Source organism: Pristiophorus japonicus, chromosome 1, assembly GCF_044704955.1.
Source record: "Pristiophorus japonicus isolate sPriJap1 chromosome 1, sPriJap1.hap1, whole genome shotgun sequence".
Classification (NCBI taxonomy): Eukaryota; Metazoa; Chordata; class Chondrichthyes; family Pristiophoridae; genus Pristiophorus; species Pristiophorus japonicus.
Window position 1 is genome coordinate 53,070,413 of NC_091977.1, and position 19,605 is coordinate 53,090,017.

At 43.9% G+C, this 19,605-nt stretch overlaps 1 protein-coding gene across 1 annotated transcript in view; it reads left to right on the forward strand.

Annotated features, from left to right (window-relative positions):
- The window catches only part of ap3b1a (adaptor related protein complex 3 subunit beta 1a), a 319,942-nt gene that overhangs the window by 52,876 nt on the left and 247,461 nt on the right, over positions 1-19,605 (forward strand). The gene's annotated exons all lie outside the window — the stretch shown is intronic.

The window sequence follows — 19,605 nt, forward strand, 5'->3', positions numbered from 1 at the left end:
GCGTTTATAATTCAGAAAGGGGTGTGAGTGTACGTGTACAGATTTGGATTTGAGTGAGGAATCTCTCATTTGGAATGAGCTAGATGGGCCATGTATCCTCTTCTCATCAGTACTACTCCCGAGATGTTCTGTTAGTGTGCGCAATAATCACAAGTGAAGGAGCTGGACTTAAGAATTTTGTGTGAGAGCCTTTGAGACTATGAAAAATTGAACCCATTCTTAAGCCAAGGACCTAACAATGTTCGAATGGTTTTCTTAATTGGGTAGGGGGGTGTGGGGGAAGCATAGTGAAGTGTGTGTTTGAGCTCTGGTTATTTCTAATTATCATCTTGGGTAATATATAAACATGGTTGCTAATAAGAAAAACTCCCCAACATATATTGGGCAAATTATCTTTTGAGGAAACCTCAAGTCGTAGCTTGTCGAGGAATATTTTGACATTGGAGTCAATTTATATTCTACTTACCTGTAGCCAGTGTGTTTGAGATGAAGGCTTTCTTTCTTGCCTCTGACATCCATTGTTAGATGTGAACCTGCTAAAGCCATATTTGAATTTAGTTTTCAATCAAAAGCTTCTGGTTCAGAAGGAGAAGAGCTGAAAGAAGCAAGCGATGCACTAAATTCCTTGAGTTCTGGACAAGTTTAAATTGATAAGATTATCTGTATAGCTTCTTAACTGTGCTACTCTATCTCAAGAAAGTTCTGCCCAAAGTTGCAACTCTTTGTTTTGGTGGATCCCAGCAGCGGTAGAGGGTTCGCCCTCCAATCACGTCTGCAACATGACAAAACTGACGTGGGAGAATATAGGTATATTTTCCTTCACTTAGAATGGAGCTCAGTATTAGTTGAGAAGCTCAAACAACCTGTTAAGGATTCTTCACTGATTTTGGCTGTTAAGAGAAGCAAAAGAGGAAATACCAGAGGCTCTGACCATTATTTTCCAGTCCTCTCTGGCTGCAGGTTTGGTGCCAGAGGACTGGAGGACTGCTAATGTTTGTACCTTTATCAGCCTAACCTCAGTGGTGGGGAAGTTATTGGACAAAATCATGAGGGACAGGATAAATCTTCATTTGGGAAGACATGGATTAATCAAGGACAGTCACCATGAATTTGTTAAGGGAAGGTCATGTCTGACTAACTTTTTCGAGGATGTAACCAGGAGGGTCGATGAGGGTAGTACGACGATGCAGTGTATATGGATTTTAACAAAGCTTTTGATAAGGTCCCACATGGCAGACTGATCATGGAAGTAAAAGCCTATGGGATCCAGAGCAAAGTGGCAAGTTGGATCCAAAATTGGCTTAGAGGCAGGAAGCAAAGGGTAATGATTGATGGGTGTTTTTGTGACTGGAAGGCTATATCCAGTGGGGTTCCTCAGGGCTCAGTGCTGTATCCCTTGCTTTTTGTGGTATATATCAATGTCTTAGACTCAAATGTTGGGGGTATGTTTAAGAAGTTTGCAGATGGCACTAAAATGGCTGTTTGGTTGATAATGAAGAAAGCTGTAGATGGCAGGAAGATATCAACTTGCTTTGGAGGCAGTTCAGAGAAGGTTCACTCGGTTTATTCCGGAGATGAGGGGATTGACTTATGAGGAAAGGTTGGGCCTCTACTCATTGGAAGTCAGAAGAATGAGAGGTGATCTTATCAAAACGTATAAGATTATGAGTGGGCTTGACAAGGTGGATGCAGAGAGGATGTTTCCACTGATGGGGGAGACTAGAACTAGAGGGCATGATCTTGGAATAAGGGGCCACCCATTTAAAACTGAGATGAGGAGGGTTGTAAATCTGTGGAATTTGCTGTCTCAAGCTGTGGAGGCTGGGACATTGAATAGATTTAAGACAGAAATAGACATTGTGGAGGCTGGGACATTGAATAGATTTAAGACAGAAATAGACAGTTTCTTAAATGATAAGGGGTTATGGGGAGCGGGCAGGGAATTGGAGCTGAATCCATGGTCGGATCAGCTATGATCGTATTGAATGGTGGAACAGGCTTGAGGGACCGTATGGCCTACTCCTGTTGCTATTTCGTATGTTATGTTAATTGGTCAGATGGGCAGAACAGTGGCAAATGGAATTCAGTCTGGATAATGAGGTAATGCATTTGGGGAGGTCTGACCAGCCAAGGGAATACACATTGGCCTAGATTTTCGCCGAAAATCCGGTCGGCAGGATCCTCTGCCTCCTCTTTGCGGCGGCGCTTCCACGTACCGCCAGGGAGCGGTGCGCCGACGTGCAACGGCGCAAATTGTGTTTGCGTCACACTTTCGGTGCTCTCGGGATTTGTACGCCATGCCCAGAACACCGACAGAGTCAAACCTGTCAGTACAGCCCTTCCAGCAGCGGTAAGTATGCAGACCTGCAAAAAGGTAAGTTAAAGTTTTATTTTTTTAATGATTTTGCAGTGATTTAGTAGGTAAGTGTTTTTTGAATGTTTGTTTTTTTTTGGTTTGTTTTTCCCTCTCTCCCAAGGCCTCTCTTGCGCAGCACCGGCCTCGGACTAAAGTTGCTGAAACTCGCGGTTTGCGGCGTGAATGCTTATGCAATGCCGATTTTATCGATGCTAGCGCAGAAGTAAAGTCCGAATGTTAGGCCTGAAAACGACCATTTTGGCTTAAAATGACTGTTTTCTTAAAAACCTGAAAATCCAGCCCATTAAATGGTATGACACTGAAAAGTGCAGAGCAACAAAGGGATCTTGGAGAGCAGGTCCACAGATTCTTGAAGTTAGCAGACCAGGGAGATAAGCTGGTTAAGAAGGCATGTGGAATACTTGCCGTTATTAGTCGAGGCATGGAATACAAGAGCGAGGAGGTTATGCTTGAATTGTATAAAACACTGATTAGGCTGCAGCTGGAGTACTGTGTGCAGTTCTGGTCACCACATTGCAGGAAAGATGTGATTGCACTGGAAAGGATGCAGAGGAAATTTACAAGAATGTTGCCTAGACTGGAGAATTTTGGCTATGACCAAAGATTGGAGATGCTGGGTCTATTTTCTTTGGAACAGAGGAGGCTGAAGGGAGACCTGATTGAGGTGTATAAAATTGTGAGGGGCCTGGATAGAGTGGATAGGAAGGATCTGTTTCCCTTGGCAGAGGGGTCAACAACCAGGGGGCATAGATTTAAAGTCATTGGGGGGAGATATAGAAGAGATATGAGGGGAAAATTATTTACCCAGAGGGTGGTGGGGCTCTGGAACTCACTAGAGACAGAAACCTCACCACATTTAAAAAAAATACTTTGATGTGCACAAAGTGCCGTCACCTACATGGCTATGGACCAAGAGCTTGATTTTCCTCCTATAAAACTTGCCAATCTTTCTCCATTTGTTTAATTTTCATGTAAAAATGAATAAGGAATGATCAAACTTGTGGAGGAAGAGGGGAGGGAAGCTATTAATTTAAGAAACATTTGTTCCGAAGAGTATTACTTTGCAGGAGCTGTAAATCGTGACTCCCTCCCTCCACTCCGACAGTGTGCTTGCATCAACTGTGTAATGAGACAGGATTAATAAACAATCTCCTAGTAAAGGATCCTCTAGGAATGATTGACCATAACATGGTTGAATTTCAAATTCAGTTGGAGGGTGAGAAAGTTGGATCTCAAACCAGTGTCCTAAGCTTAAATAAAGGAGACTACAAAGGTATGAAGGCAGAGTTGGCTAAAGTGGACTTGGGAAAATAGATTAAAGTGTGGGACGGCTGATGAGCAATGGCAGACATTTAAAAAGATATTTCATAACTCTCAACAAAAATATATTGTAAGAGGAAAACGGGAAGGCTTCTCCTCCCACGAGTGGACCCTCTGATATAAAGGGTTGACGCTCGCCCCAACCTGCGTAACAGCCCCCGGAGTTAGCAGACAGAGACGAATGGCAAGGTATAACTATCTTTATTACGAACACTTCTCATCACAGCCGCCTGTGAGTGGAGATGCTCTCCGAACAGCACAATCATACAACTTTTATACATTTCAAAAACCCCTCTGTTCCCTGGTAAGACCTCCCAAGATCTCTAATTGGACTACCTTATCAGTGCTACTTCTCTAGTTGGACTACCTTATTCGTGCTACTTTGGATTGACAGGCCAAGATCCTCGTGACCACCTGAGGCCATGACTAGAATGACTTCATTAAGTCAGAATTTGTTGATTCACCTTGGTGCCTGTGAGTCTGCCTCGAGCCTCTTCGCAAGGTCTTATCAATGTCTGTTTAGGTTCTCACATCATATCCTGTCGGAATATTATTGAATTGATAACTTCTGGAGCCTTGGTACAAGCCCGAAGAGAGGCCTTTTACCTCCTTATGGGTCGGCGCAGGAATCAGCACTTGAACCCTTGTCCTGCTGGTACCCCAAATGCCAAATTTCTCTTACAATATCCCACTGTGCAAGAAAGACGAAGAGAAAGGATTACCATCTGTGGCTAACTAAGAAAATAAGGGATGGTATCAAATTGAAAACGAGGGCATACAATGTGGCCAAGACTAGTGGGAGGCCAGAGGATTGGAAAAACCTTTAAAAGCCAGCAAAGAATGACTTTAAAAAAAAAAAATGATAGAGAGGGACGATAGATTATGAAAGTAAACTAGCACGAAATATAAAAACAGACAGCAAGAGTTTCTGCAGGTACATATATAGAAAAGAGTGGCTAAAGTAAATGTTGGTCCCCTGGAGGATGAGACTGGGGAATTAATAATGGAGAACAGGGAGATGGCAGAAACGTTGAACAAATATTTTGTATCGGTCTTCACGGTAGAAGACACTAAAAACATCCCAATAGTGGATAATCAAGGGGCTATAGGGAGACAGGAACTTAATGGAATCACTATCACTAAAAACAGTAGTACTCAGTAAAATAATGGGACTAAAGGCGGACAAATCCCCTGGACTTGATGGCTTACATCCTAGGGTCTCAAAAGAAGTAGCTGCAGAAATAGTGGATGCATTGGTTGTAATCTACCAAAATTCCCTGCATTCTGGGGAGGTCCCAGCGGATTGGAAAACTGCAAATGTAAAAAGTATTTTTTTTTTTAAAAAAGGAGGCAGACAAAAAGCAGGAAACTATAGACCAGTTAGTCTAACATTTGTCTTTGGGGAAAATGCTGGAGTCCATTATTAAGGAAGCAGTAGCAGGACATTTGGAAAAGCATAATTCAATCAAGCAGAGTCAGCATGGTTTTATGAAAGTTGGATAAATGGGTAATTTTCCGTTGCAAACAGTAACTAGTGGGGTGCCGCAGGGATTGGTGCTGGGGCCTCAACTATTTACAATTTATATTAATGACTTGGATGGAGGGACCGAGTGTAACGTAGCCAAGTTTGCTGATGTTACAAAGGTGGGTGGAAAAGCAAATTTTGTGGAGGATACAAAAACCTGCAAAGGGATATAGACAGGCTAAGTGATTAGGCAAAAATTTGGCAGAATGAATATAATGTGGGAAAATGTGAGGTTATCCACTTTGGTAGAAAAACAAATTATAATTGCAATTTTTCTCCATTTAAAAGTGCTGCAGTACAGAGGAACCTGGGGGTCCTTGTGCATGAAACACAAAAGGGTTCGTATGCAGGTACAGCAAGTGATCAGGAAGGCCAATGAAATCTTGGCCTTTATTGCAAGGGGGATAGAGTACAAAAGCAGAGAAGTCCTGCTACAATTGTACAGGATATTGGTGAGGCCACACCTAGAGTACTGTGTGCAGTTTTCGTCTCCATATTTAAGGAAGGATATACTTGCATTGGAGGCTGTTCAGAGAAGGTTCACTAGGTTGATTCCGGAGATGACTTATGAAGGGAGGTTGGTCTTTTACTCATTGGAGTTCAGAAGAATGAGGTGATATTAGCGAAATGTATAAGATTATGAGGTGGCCCGACAAGGTGGATGCAGGGAGGATATTTCCACTCATAGAGGAAACTAAAACTAGGAGACATAGGATCCAATTTTGGACATGTCTTGCATCAATTTTTTTGGAATAAGTTTTTTCTGGCGTAAGTTTTTTTTTAAAAAAAAAAGCAATTTTTCCCAAAAAAATTTGCTCCAGAGTAATTCAGTTAGGTATGATTTTTTTTTAAAGTTCAGTTTTTTTTTTAAAAGGGGGCATTCCCAGACACTTTTGCCAGTTTTGGCCATTTATGCCACTTTGGCCAGCTAAAACTTACTCCAAATCGACTTGGGTCAGCATATGTGGCCAGCTCTGAAAAACCTTGCGGGCAGTTAAGAAATCGGCGCAGGTTAGTACATTTAAAGCACCAAGACTTAAAAAGCACTCAAAGCACAAAAAGTAATAAGCAATCAATCAATAACAAATAAAAAAAATAGAAGTCCTACCTTTATGCCAGAATGAAGTTTTTTTTTTTTTAAATTCCCCCCCCCCCCCCCCACAAATCAAAACTCTCGAGTGCAACCATCAATTAATAAAAAATAAAACTGAAGTCCTTCCTCGGCTCAGGAAGTCGGCCGGCCGGTGCCAGAGGCCACTCGGCCGGGGATAGGGTGCGGCAAGATCGGGGCATTCCTGCGGCCGGGGATAGGGGCTGCGAGCATCGGGTCCTGCTCACAGCCCGCAGGAGGTAAGTGCGCCGATAAAAGGGGTTGGGCAAAATTTAGCCTATAGTCTCAGAATAAGGGGCTGCCCATTTAAAACTGAGATGAGGCGGAGTGTTGTAAATCTATGGAATTCCATGCCCCAGAGAGCTGTGGAGGCTGGGTCATTGAATATATTTAAAGTGGAGATGGACAGATTTTTGAGCGATAAGGGGATAAAGGGTTATGAGGAGCGGGCAGGGAATTGGAGTTGAGTCCATGATCAGATCAGCCATGATATTAAATGGCGGAGCAGGCTCAAGGGGCCAAATGACCTATGCCTGCTGCTATTTCTTATGTTCTGAGCAACAGTTTAAAAACCACCACACAAGTCAAGTAATGATCTGTGTCAAATCTGGAATCTGGCAAGAAAGTGCTAGACAGCTTCCTGCAAATTAAGCCACACCTATTCAGCTGACACAGGAACATTGGTCATGATAAAAGCTAATCTATCAATCCCTTTGTGGAGTATCATTGAATACTGAACTAAGACTCCTGTTGGCGATTGTACTGGCTGATGCCCACTATACCTGAGGTGCTGCCCCACAAATCAGAGGGTGGTTTACAAATGACGAACCTCTCAATTCTTTTAAAACCCTTGCTGATGATTCAGAAGTAGTTTATTGGATGCAATTGTGATGTGGTAAACTGTCCAGCTTGGACCTGAATTCTGTTCCCTTAAACTTGAAACCAAATAGTTGCACACATTAAGCCGATTTTCAGAGAGTTCAGTGGAGGTCAGAATAAGTAACTAGATCCACAAAACATACTCATTTGAGTGGAGATTGTGCGTTCAAGCACTCTTCAGAATTGGATCTAGGCTGACACTTCACTGCAGTCCGAGAGGAGTCCTGCTTTGTTAGCGGTGCGACTTTCAGATGAGAGGTTAAAATGGGACCTCATCTGCCTGTTCTGCTGCATATAAAATATCCCATGGCATTCTTTGAAGAGTGATCTGATCCTGGACTCAACTTCCCTGCCTGCTCCTCATAACCCTTTATTCCGTTGTCGCTCAAAAATCTGTCACTCCACTTTAAATATATTCAATGATCCAGCCTTCACAGCTCTCTGGGGCTGAGAATTCCATAGATTTACAACACTCAAGAAATTCCTCACTGTCTGGCGTAAAAATAAAACGGGGAACTTGGCTCAACCGTGACGAACAAGGGAAATTAGGGATAGTGTTAAATCCAAGGAAGAGGCATATAAATTGGCCAGAAAAAGCAGCAAACCTGAGGACTGGGAGAAATTTAGAATTCAGCAGAGGAGGACAAAGGGTTTAATTAGGAGGGGGAAAATAGAGTATGAGAGGAAGCTTGCAGGGAACATAAAAACTGCCTGCAAAAGCTTCAATACTTATGTGAAGAGAAAAAGATTAGTGAAGATTAATGTAGGTCCCTTGCAGTCAGATTCAGGTGAATTCATCATGGGGAACAAGAAAATGGCAGACCAATTGAACAAATACTTTGGTTCTGTCTTCACTAAGGAAGACACAAATAACCTCCCGAAAATACTAGGGGACCGAGGGTCTAGTGAGAAGGGGGAACTGAGGGAAATCCTTATTAGTCAGGAAATGGTGTTCGGGAAATTGATGGGATTGAAGGTCGATAAATCCCCAGGGCCTGATAGTCTGCATCCCAGAGTACTTAAGGAAGTGGCCCTAGAAATAGTAGATGCATTGGTGGTCATTTTCCAACATTCCATGCACTCTGGATCAGTTCCTATGGATTGGGGGGGTAGCTAATTGTAAGGGGAAAATGAGAAGGTTTCTTTTCCCACTAGCGGGCCCACTGATGTAGAGGGTCGACGCTCGCCCCAGCCCACGTAGCAATTCTCGAAGTTAGCAGACAGAGACGGATGGCAAAGTATAACTATCTTTATTACGAACGTCCGGGAACACCCCTTATCACAGCCGCCTGTGAGTGGAGATGCTCCCCGAACAGCACAATCATACAACTTTTATACATTTCAAAACCCCTCTGTTCCCGGACAAGACCTCCCTAGATATCTAATTGAACTACCTTATCAGTGCTACTTCTCTAATTGGACTACCTTATTAATGCTACTTTGGATTGACAGGCCAAGACCCTCGTGACCACTTTAGGCTGTGACTAGAATGACTTCATTCGGTCAGAATTTGTTGATTCTCCTTGGTGCCCGTGAGTCGGCCTCGAGCCTCTTCGCAAGGTCTTATCAATGTCTGTTTAGGTTCTCACATTGTATCCTGTCGGAATATTATTGAATTGATAACTTCTGGAGCCTTGGTACAAGGCCGAAGAGAGGCCTTTTACCTCCTTATGGGCCAGTGCAGGAACCAGCACTTCAACCCTTGTCCCGCTGGTACCCCTAATGCCAAATTTTCCTCACACTAATGCAATCCCACTTTTTAAAAAAGGAGGGAGAGAGAAAACAAGGAATTATATATAGCCCGGTTAGCCTGACATCGGTAGTGGGGAAAATGCTGGAATCAATTATTAAAGATGTAATAGCGCATTTGGAAAGCAGTGACAGAATCGGTCCAAGTCAGCATGGATTTATGAAAGGGAAATCATGCTTGACAAATCTTCTAGAATCTTTTGAGGATGTAACTAGTAGAGTGGATAAGGGAGAACCAGTGGATGTGGTGTATTTGGACTTTCAAAAGGCTTTTGACAAGGTCCCACACAAGAAATTAGTGTGCAAAATTAAAGCACATGGGATTGGGGGTAATGTATTGACGTGGATAGAGAACTGGTTGGCAGACAGGAAGCAAAGATTCGGAATAGAAACATAGAAAATAGGTGCAGGAGTAGGCCATTTGGCCCTTCAAGCCTGCACCACCATTCAATAAAATCATGGCTGATCATTCCCTCAGTACCCCTTTCCTGCTTTCTCTCCATACCACTTGATCCCTTTAGCCGCAAGGGCCATATCTAACTTCCTCTTGAATATATCCAATGAACTGGCATCAACAACACTCTGCGGTAGGGAATTCCACCGGTTAACAACTCTGAGTGCAGAAGTTTCTCCTCATCTCAATCCTAAATGGCCTACCCCTTATCCTAAGACTCTGTCCCCTGGTTCTGGACTTCCCCATCATCGGGAACATTCTTCCCGCATCGAACCTGTCCATTCCCGTCAGAATCTTATAAGTTTCGATGCGATCCCCTTTTATCCTTCTAAACTCCAGTGTATAAAGGCCCAGGTGATCCAGTCTCTCCTCATATGTCAGTCCTGCCATCCCGGGAATCAGTCTGGGGAACCTTCGCTGCACTCCCTCAATAGCAAGAATGTCCTTCCTCAGATTAGGAGACCAAAACTGAACACACTATTCCAGGTGAGGCCTCACCAAGGCCCTGTACAACTACAGTAAGATCTCCCTGCTCCTATACTCAAATCCCTTAGTTATGAAGGCCAACATACCATTTGCCTTCGTCACTGCCTGCTGTACCTGCATGCCAACTTTCAATGATTGATGTTCCATGACACCCAGGTCTCGTTGCACCTCCCCCTTTCCTAATCTGCCACCATTCAGCTAATCTGCCTTTGTGTTTTTGCCCCTAAAGTGGATAACCTCACATTTATCCACATTATACTGCATCTGCCATGCATTTGCCCACTCACCTGACCTGTCCAAGTCACCCTGCAGCCTCTTAGCATCCTCCTCACAGCTCACACTAAACACCAGTTTAGTGTCATCTGCAAACTTGGAGATAATACACTCAATTCCTTCATCTAAATCATTAATGTATATTGTAAAGAGCTGGGGTCCCAGCACTGAGCCCTGCGGTACTCCACTCGTCACTGCCTGTCATTCTGAGTCGTTTATCCCGACTCTCTGCTTCCGGTTTGCCAACCAGTTCTCTATCCACGTCAGTACATTACCCCCAATACCATGCGCTTTGATTTTGCACACCAATCTCTTGTGCGGGACCTTGTCAAAAGCCTTTTGAAAGTCCAAATACACCACATCCACTGGTTCTCCCTTGTCCACTCTGCTAGTTACGTCCTCAAAAAATTCCAGAAGATTCTTCAAGAATGATTTCCCTTTGATAAATCCATGCTGACTTGGACCGCTCCTTTCACTGCTTTCCAAATGTGCTGCTATTTCATCCTTAATGATTGATTTCAACATTTTCCCCACTAGTGATGTCAGACAAACCGGTCTTTAATTACCCGTTTTCTCTCTCCCTCCCTTTTTAAAAAGTGGTGTTACATTAGCTACCCTCCAGTCCATAGGAGCTGATCCAGAGTCAATAGACTGTTGGAAAATGATCACCTCTGCATCCACTATTTCTAGGGCCACTTCCTCAAGTACTCTAGGATGCAGACGATCTGGCCCCGAGGATTTATCGGCCTTCAATCCCATCAATTTTCCCTAACACAATTTCCCGACTAATAAGGATTTCCTTCAGTCCCTCCTTCTCACTAGACCCTCAGTCCCCTAGTATTTCAGGAAGGTTATTTGTGTCTTCCTTCGTGAAGACAGATCCAAAGTATTTGTTCAATTGGTCTGCCATGTCTTTGTTCCCCATTATAAATTCACCCGATTCTGACTGCAAGGAACCTACATTTGTCTTCACTAATCTTTTTCTCTTCACATATCTTCTGAGGCTTTTGCAGTCAGTTTTTATGTTCCCAGCAAGCTTCCTCTCATACTCTATTTTCCCCCTCCTAATTAAAACCTTTGTCCTCCTCTGCTGAATTCTAAATTTCTCCCAGTCCTCGGGTTTGCTGCTTTTTCTGGCCAATTTATATGCCTCGTTGGATTTAACACTATTAATTTCTCTTGTTAGCCACGGTTGAGCCACCTTCGCCGATTTATTTTTACTCCAGACAGGGATGTACAATTGTTGAAGTTCATCCAAGTGATCATTAAATGTTTGCCATTGCCTATCTACTATCAACCCTTCAAGTATCATTTGCCGGTCTATTCCAGCCAATTCACATCTCATACCATCGAAGTTACCTTTTCTTAAGTTCAGGACCCTAGTCTCTGAATTAACTCCATCTTAAATGAAGAATTCTACCATATTATGGTCACTCTTCCCCAAGGGGCCTCGCACAACAAGATTGCTAATTAATCCTTTCTCATTACACATTATCCAGTCTAGGATGGCCAGCTTCCTAGTTGGTTCCTCGACATGTTGGTCTAGAAAACCATCCCTAATACACTCCAGGAAATCCTCCTCCACCGCATTGCTACCAGTTTCGTTCGTCCAGTCAATATGTAGATTAAAGTCGCCCATGATAACTGCTGTACCTTTATTGCATGCATCCCTAATTTCTTGTTTGATGCTGTCCCCATCCTCATTACTACTGTTTGGTGGTCTGTACACAACTCCCATTCGCGTTTTCTACCCTTTGGTATTCCGTAGCTCCACCCATACAGATTCCACATCATCCAAGCTAATGTCCCTCCTTACTATTGCATTAATTTCCTCTTTAACCAGCAACGCCACCCCACCTATAATAACGGGTCCTTTTCAGAATGGCAGGCAGTGACTAGTGGGGTACCGCAAGGTTCAGTGCTGGGACCCCAGCTATTTACAATATATATTAATAATTTAGACGAAGGAATTGAATGTAATATCTCCAAGTTTGGAGATGACACTAAGCTGGGTGGCAGTGTGAGCTATGAGGAGGATGCTAAGAGGCTGTTAGGTAAGTGGCCAAATGCAAGACAGATGCAGTATAATGTGAGGTTGTCCACTTTGGAGGCAAAAACAGGAAGACAGATTATTATCTGAATGGTGACAGATTAGTAAAAGGGGAGGTGCAATGAGACCTGAGTGTCATGGTACATCAGTCATTGAAAGTAGGCATGCAGGTACAGCAGTCAAAAAAGCAAATGGCATGCCGGCTTTCATAGCGAGAGGATTTGAGTATAGGAGCAAGGAGGTCTTGCTGCAGTTGTACAGGGCCTTGGTGAGACCACACCTTGAGTATTGTATGCAGTTTTGGTCTCCTAATCTGAGGAAGGACCACCTTGCTATTGAGGGAGTGCAGCGAAGGTTCACCAGACTGATTCCCGGGATGGCAGGTGTGACATATGAAGAAAGACTGGATTGACTCGGCTTTATATTCACTAGAATTTAGAAGAATGAGAGGGGATCTCATAGAAGCATACAAAATTCTGTCAGGATTGGACAGGTTAGGTGCAGGAAGAATGTTCCCGATGTTGGGGAAGTCCAAAACCAGGGGTCACAGTCTAAGGATAAGGGGTAAGCCATCTAGGACCGAGATGAGAAGAAACTTTTTCACCCAGAGAATTGTGAACCTGTGGAATTCTCTACCACAAAGTTGTTGAGGCCAGATCGTTTGATATATTCAAAAGGGAGGTGGATGTGGCCCTTACGGCTAAAGGGATCGGGGGTATAGAGAGAAGGCAGGAATGGGGTACTGAAGTTGCATGATCAGCCATGATGATATTGAATGGTGGTACAGGCTCGAAAAGCCGAATGGCCTTCTCTTGCACCTATTTTCTATGTTTTTATGTTTCTCAGAGCAGATCTCTTGCCCAGCATTCATTCCTCAATGAATACCACAAAAACAGATTATCTGGACATTTTATTTCATTTGCTATTAGAGGGACCTTGGTGTGTCCAAATTGGCTGTTGCATTTGCTTACAAAAAGAACAGTGATGATAATTCAAAAGTAATTAATTGGTTGTCAAGTGTTTAGGAGCATACTGAAAATGCATGTCACTAAGTTTGGTCATTAGAATTGAGATGGTTTCTTTGCAAATGATGGATGTTATAAGATAGTAGGCTGTAAATTACGGCCTCCCCTGGTGTGCCCAATGTGCACACATGCCTGAAGAGGCATCGCAAGTGCTGGTTCTCGGTGCCGATGTGCATGTGTCGAGATTCAGCATTTGTGAACTGTCAACATTTCTTTTGACCGATCGCACTCATCCCTGGGAGAAGGACATTTGCGCGCAGAGATTTGGGCCATTTGTCCAACTCTTGCCCAGCAAATGACCTTCAAACTTTTACACCGGGTATTTACCAGCATAAGTGCTAGAAATTTGGTTTTAGCAAACTATTTTTACAGCAAAATTACTGTTTTCGCCTCACTACCGTCAGTAGGACCATTATTCAGCCTTTAATTTGCGCAGCGGTAAAAATCGGCGTTGCACGAGGATTCTCGGCGCAATCCGTGAATTTCGGCAACTTTAGTCCGGGGCAGAGAGCGCTGCAAGAGAGGCATTGGGAGGTGGGGAAAAAAACCACAAATAAATTCACACAACATTCACAAAACCCTTACCTTTGCTGAAAAAGAATTAAAAAAAAAAACTTTAACTTCCCCTTTTTGCAGGTCTTCTGCTGCTGGCAGGGCTGCAATGCAGGTTTTTCCCTGTCTGTATTCTGGGTGCAGAGAGAGGCAAATTTTGGGTGAAAACGCTGTTTCGAGTGTTGCGCGGCGGCGCTGCTGTCCCCAGCGGAACGTGGAAAGCGCCATCGAAAAGGTCACCCTAGTTCCCGCCGACCAGTTGTTGCTGCGGAGGGTGAAACATCGGTTAAAAACCCAGTCGCAATGTCAGCGAATTTCTAGCCCAAAGAGTGTTAAAAGATAATAAAACATTTTTTATCAATTATATTAAAAACCCTCTCCATTAAGAAGTCTATTTTTACCCCGATTAAAACAGTTTTTAAAAAAAAAAATGTTGTCCAAAACATTTAATTAAATTTAATTTTAAATGAGGTGTTTTTAAAAATTTATTGTGTTTATCTGTGTTTTGGGGGGTATTCTCATTAATAGTAATGGGAGCTTATACAAACGAAACTCACCATTATTATCTGTGAGAATACTCCATGTTCATTGGTGGTCCAGGCCCACATGATCCCAGGTTGCGCTCATGTTCCTGGGATGCGTGGGTCTCTGCGCTGGACTCCGTATCTAGGCCTCAGACCGGAAGTGTTTGTTCCTCTGGGACCACCAGGTACTTTCATTTAAAGAAAATTTGGTTGGAGGCATCCGCCTGCAGGAAGCCTCCAACCGCAAATTCTGGGCCAGTGTTTTTAATGCTGAAGTTTCAGACATAAATGCTCAGTCTTGGTTCTTAGTTTAGTTCTAGATCTTTTAATAATGCTTGTACAGGTTGAGCTTCCGAAATCCGGAAACCTCGGGACCGAGGCCGTTCTGGATTCCGGGTATTTCCGGATATGGAATCTCTTTGCCTGGGTCGAGGTAGGTGGGATCTGACAGCCGAGGTAAGGGCGGGGAGCTGGGGCAGGCGAGGTCAGGCCGCCGAGGGCTGGGGCTGCCGAGGGCCGGGACGAGGTCGGGGTGGACAAAGTTGGGCTGCGGGGGCGGTGGAGAGGAGAGGGTCTGGATTTCAGAACATTTACCGGTTTCCAGATGACCCCACCACAGATCAGTCTGGATTCTGGAACAGTCCAAATTTTGGAACTCCAGATTTCGGGCACTCCACCTGTAGTAGTTTTTGTAGTCAAAGGTATACGAGATCGTTGTCTAGCATATGTAGAAGGGTACCTTTGCAAAATTGGAAAGTACATCTCCGCAGAGAAAGATCACAGAAATTAAGATTGTATGGCTGTACCAGCAAGATCCAATCAAATACAAGTGTGTCACTTCGATGCACAAAACATGAGATCAAGGGAGGTGAGATTTAAGACAGCTCGTTCAGATACAGCTACCTGTGGGAGAGGTAAATTTACCCAGGAGCAGAGGATCCAGGAGGAGTGGGTACCACCTCTACAGAAGGAGGTTTATCACTTTGTATCAGAGCTGACAATATCCTCTCAAAGGCGATACATCCATTTCGTCCATGCCAGTTCAGAAGGATGAGTGCGTATAAATTCTGGAAACATTGTGAGCTTGAAACATTCAATCTGTTCAATAGACTTGCTCTTGAATGCTGTTAATTTGTCAGCTATTTAAGGAAACTAATCCTAAATTAATCTCACCAATTTATATCAATCTCAGACACTGATCTCAACTGTAAATTTATAATCAGCAAGCAGTTAACACTGAATTACTGTGACATAACTGAACTGCCTTTGTAACCTCTGTTTATTTGTCAATTAACTCTATCCAGCAATTAGTTGCATCTTCGATGTTTAAGTTTCAGTGCTGCTAACTATGATTTTAAGGTTAATAAACAATTGTAAATGCATGACTTGTCTGATTTAGATAATTGGCAAGAAAGAGTTAATTCATTCACTCAGCAGTTTGTGGAGATCCTGATGGGTGTTTGAAACATAGAAACATAGAAAATAGGTGCAGGAGTAGTCCATTCGGCCCTTCGAGCCTGCACCGACATTCAATGAGTTCATGGTTGAACATGCAACTTCAGTACCCCATTCCTGCTTTCTCTCCATACCCCTTGATCCCCCTAGTAGTAAGGACTACATCTAACTCCTTTTTAAATATATTTAGTGAATTGGCCTCAACAACTTTCTGTGGTAGAGAATTCCACAGGTTCACCACTCTCTGGGTGAAGAAGTTTCTCCTCATCTCGGTCCTAAATGGCTTACTCCTTATCCTTAGACTGTGACCCCTGGTTCTGGACTTCCCCAACATTGGGAACATTCTTCCTGCATCTAACCTGTCTAAACCCGTCAGAATTTTAAACGTTTCTGAGATCCCCTCATTCTTTTGAACTCCAGTGAATACAAGCCCAGTTGATCCAGTCTTTCTTGATATGTCAGTCCCGCCATCCCGGGAATCAGTCTGGTGAACCTTCGCTGCACTCCCTCAATAGCAAGAATGTCCTTTCTCAAGTTAGGAGACCAAAACTGTACACAATACTCCAGGTGTGGCCTCACCAAGGCCTTGTACAACTGTAGCAACACCTCCCTGCCCCTGTACTCCAATCCCCTCGCTATGAAGGCCAACATGCCATTTGCTTTCTTAACCGCCTGCTGTACTTGCATGCCAACCTTCAATGACTGATGTACCATGACACCCAGGTCTCATTGCACCTCCCCTTTTCCTAATCTGTCACCATTCAGATAATAGTCTCTGTCTCTGTTTTTACCACCAAAGTGGATAACCTCACATTTATCAATGGTTTGGTAGCATAGGAACAGGAGTTGGCCATTCAGCCCCTCGAGCCTTTTCCATCATGGCTGATCTGTATCTAAACTCCATCCATCTGCTGTGGCTTTATATCCTTTATACCCATGGCTATATATCCTTTATACCCTTGGCTACCATAAATGCTCACATAATACAAACTGGTTAATGTAAGACTGCCAAGCCAAATGTAGATATCATCAACTCCTCGGTATAGACTGGGTGGAGAACCCAAGACAGTTCTTCAATGAGAAGTTAAGCTGAAGGGCTCAAGGATTTGTTTGTGCCCTTAATTAATATTCTTGTCAGGGTATCAATCCGTGTTCTTTGAGGAGTGGGAAGGAATCTAGTAAGCGAATGGAATTGTATGGGACCCTTGTGAAGATAATAGGGGTGGTGGTGTGGGGCTGGAGGAGATTTCAGAGATGTGGAGGGGCAAGGTCATGAAGGGATTTGAAAACCAAGATGAATATTTTAAAATTGAGGCATTGCTTAACTGGGAGACAGTGTAGATCAACGAGCACAGGGGTGAACAGGACTTGGTGCGAGTTAGAACACGAGCTTTGGAGGACTTCAAGTTTACGGAGGGTAGAATGTGAGAGGCACGTCGGAATAGTCCAGTATATAGGTGACAAAGCATTGGATGAGGGTTTCAGCACCAAATGAACTGAGACAGGACAGAGTCGAGCAATGTTCCAGAGATGGAAATAGACAGTCTTAGTGATGGAGCGGATATGTGGTTGGAAGCTCATCTCGGGTCAAATATGATACCAAGGTTGCGAACCGTCTGCTTCAACCTCACAATTGCCAGGGTGCGGATGGAGTCGGTGGCTGGGGAACGGAGTTGGTGGCGGGGACTGAAGACAGTGGCTTCGGCCTTCCCAATATTTAGTTAGAGGAAATTTCTGCTCATTGCTTGTCCAACATCCAGTACTCAGTGTGACAATTTAGAGACAGTGGTGGGGTCGAGAGAACTGATGGTGAGGTCGAGCTGGGTGTCGTCAGCTGGCCTTGCCGTGGAAACTGACGTTGTGTTTTTGAATAATGTCGCCGAGGGGCAACATGTAGATGTGAAATGTTTGTTTTATTCTTTCATAGGATGTGGGCGTCGTTGGCAAGGCCAGCATTTCTTACCCATCCCTAATTGCCCTTGAGAAGGTGGTGGTGAGCTGTCACCTTGAACCACTGCAGTCTGTGTGCTGAAGGTACTCCCACAGTGCTGTTGGGGAGTGAGTTTCAGGATTTTGACAAAGGAACAGTGATATTTTTCCAAATCAGAATGGAGTGAGACTTGGATGGGCGCTTGGAGGTGATGGTGTTCCCGTATGCCTGCAGCCCTTGTCCTTCGAGGCGGTAGAGGTTACTGGTTTGTGAGAGATCCTTGGGGTACACCAGAAGTAACAGTGTGGGAGTGGGAAGAGAAGCCATTGTAGGTGATTTTCTGGCCACGATTATGTAGATAAGAATTTAAACCAGGTGAGTGCAGTCCCACCTAGCTGGACAGCGGTGATGAGGTGTGGAGGAGGATGGTGTGGTCAACCATGTCAAAAGCTGCAGACAAGTCGCGAAGGATGAGGAGGGATAGTTTACCTTTGTCACAGTCACAAAGGATATAATTTGTGACTTTGAGAACCGTTTCAGTACTGTGGCAAGGGCGGAAGCCTGAACTGAGGGATTCAAGTATGAAGTTGCAGGAAAGATGGGCACGGATTTGGGAGGCGACAACACGTTCAAGCACTATGGAGAGGAAAGGGAGGTTGGAGATTTGCAAGGAGAGAGGGGACAAGTATTGTTTTTTTTGAGGAGGGGGTGGACTACAGATTTGAAGGAGAGGGCAACAGTACCTGAGGAGGGAGAACTGTTAACCATGTCGGTTAACCTCGGAGCCAGAAGGAAAATTATGTGGTCAGCAGTTTAGTGCAAATAGGGTTGAGGAAGCAGGAGGAATGGAAACCTGTGAGGGATGTCCATGAAGTTGGAAAAAGGAAAGGCTTTGGAGGAGAATAGTGCAGTCAACTGTTGGAGTTTGAGGAGAGATGGAACACAACAGATACAGAAGATCTCATTAGTGACTTTGGATAATCTATTGTGCCATGAGAAAGATGGAAATTAGACTGAAAGGGTTCAAGTGGAGTTAAGAGAAGTTCCCACAGAGCTAGCAAATGATGGCACGTTTGAAGGACCTTAAAGATGAAAAGGTGATTGGAGATGGGGTTGGTACTGGTGAGGTGGAAGGTTAATGGTTTGGTTTTTTGAGAAGGGGTGATGGCCATTGGCCATGTCAACTACCACTGGCGACAGCATGGCCAGGACTTGAAAGGAAAAGGAACTCATGGAGCTGGAGATGGGTTTTGGATAAAATAAGCTTGGAGAGCCAAAGGTAGAGGGGAAGAGATGGCCACAGAGAAATGAGGGCTTGGGCCTAGAGATGGGGAAACTGGAGGGCTGGGAATTTGGGGCAAGAGAAAGGGAGGATATTGAGTGCACCTGTTTCTCTCTTTTAAGAAAAAGATGCTAAGAAATCTGAGCTCCTTGTTCTGATATAGTTGAGATGCTTCCCTGTTGTGCAAAAAGGATTATTGGGCATCCAAAGTCACGGTGGGCTTCGTGTGCACAAGGCTCAGCAAGTGTATAAAACATCAGCTTGGTTCAGTAAAACTAATCTGTTTTCACTATTCATTCTCAATTTTGTTCTATGTGCTATTTTCTGGCTTTCTATTGATACCATTGATCTGGCCACGAGGATCTGTATAAGTGTTGGTGTTGAATTTCTCTCCTAGTGTCTACTTAGGTGCTGCCATCACCAGCCTTGCCATACAGGCAAGATGTAGGGAATTGTGAATGCAAGGCCCAACCTTCCATTTAAGGCAAAACAGGATGAAGAATTAAATCTTGAATTATCTATTATTTAACCACATAACTATAAATTGAGTGTCAGCATATTGTCCTCCCATCTCCTTTCAAATCATCAAGCATCAGTTGTTCAAAGCTCACAT